At 37.4% G+C, this 1,236-nt stretch overlaps 1 pseudogene; it reads left to right on the top strand.

The window, feature by feature from the left end:
- The first annotated feature begins 202 nt into the window (after positions 1-202).
- On the top strand, positions 203-763 carry LOC109695022 (large ribosomal subunit protein uL5-like; annotated as a pseudogene).
- The last annotated feature ends 473 nt before the right edge of the window (positions 764-1,236 follow it).

Genomic DNA, 1,236 nt, shown 5'->3' with positions numbered 1-1,236 from the left:
TTAACAAAACTAAAATGGCTGAGTGCATTTTTTATCGTGTACATAAACAGTTTATGGACAAAAGAGCATTTGCTATACCAGAAGTAGGTAATCATGCCTGACTTCCATAGAATCAAAAAGACAAAGGTGTTTTTCCAGAATCACGTTCTTAGGGATTCATGCAGCAAAGATTCAGTCCTAAATTTGTTTTGCTGTCTCCATTATGGTGCAGGATCAAGGCGAAGAAGAGAACCCTGTGTGGGAATTTAGCATTCACAAGCTGTGTCCAGACACACATCTTGTGTGCCAGGTATGGGGAGAGTAGAGACAGACCACACCTGGCAGCCAGTGTTGGAGCACTTATAGGTCAAACCCTGGTGTTTTATAAAGTTGGATACACTGTCAGATCCTTTCCTGTCCACTGCACAGTCTGTGGGGCCAAGGCAGAAGAAATCATGGATAAAGGTGTGGGAGTACAAGTTAAAAAATTTCTCAGTTACTGGGAACTTTGGTTCTGGGATCCAGCAGCACACTGGGCATTGAAATGACCCAAGCACTGATATCAACCATCTGGACTTCTCAGACAAGAAGTACCTGACAGGCTGCCGTGGAGCCAAACAATCAGCAAAGAGGAGGCCATGCATGGGTTCAGTAGAAGTATGATGAGATCATTCTTCCTGGCAAATCAATTCCTGTTTCTATCCAAAAGGTTAATAAAATGTTTTCAGTGAAATGTAAAAGAAAAAAACTATCGTTTTTCCCTGATACCATCTTGCACTTTTAGCTATGTTTTGTCAGTCGATTTAAATTTTAGGTTTCTTGCTACTTTTCTATTATAGTTGTTTAGATATTTTCTTTTCTGGATTAAAACCTTGTATCTATAAACAAAAATTAATTAAATTTAACCAGCAAATTATGTCAATATTCAATTGAGCATTTTAAAATTGGCATCTTTTCCCCAGTACAAAGGTGTTACTGTTCTACTAAATTGCATTAGCATCTTGAAAAATACCACTCTATATTTGTTGGGTTACTTTGTATCACAGAATTACAAATAGTAAGTAGGCTGTCACAATTACAAAATTTTAAGCTATAAATGTTATAGACAATGACAGAAATGTGTGAATTATATCCACAGCAAAAAACTTTAAAGTATAAGAAAATAGCTTTTTCTGCCCGTAGTAGAATTTGAACTCAGGACCTCATGTTTGCTAGGCAATTGTTCTACTGCTTGAGCCATTCACCCAGCCTAAGAAA

The sequence above is a fragment of the Castor canadensis genome, chromosome 1 (assembly GCF_047511655.1).
Source record: "Castor canadensis chromosome 1, mCasCan1.hap1v2, whole genome shotgun sequence".
Lineage (NCBI taxonomy): Eukaryota > Metazoa > Chordata > Mammalia > Rodentia > Castoridae > Castor > Castor canadensis.
Note: the sequence above shows the minus strand (reverse complement) of the source record. Positions and strands in the feature narration are given on the sequence as shown.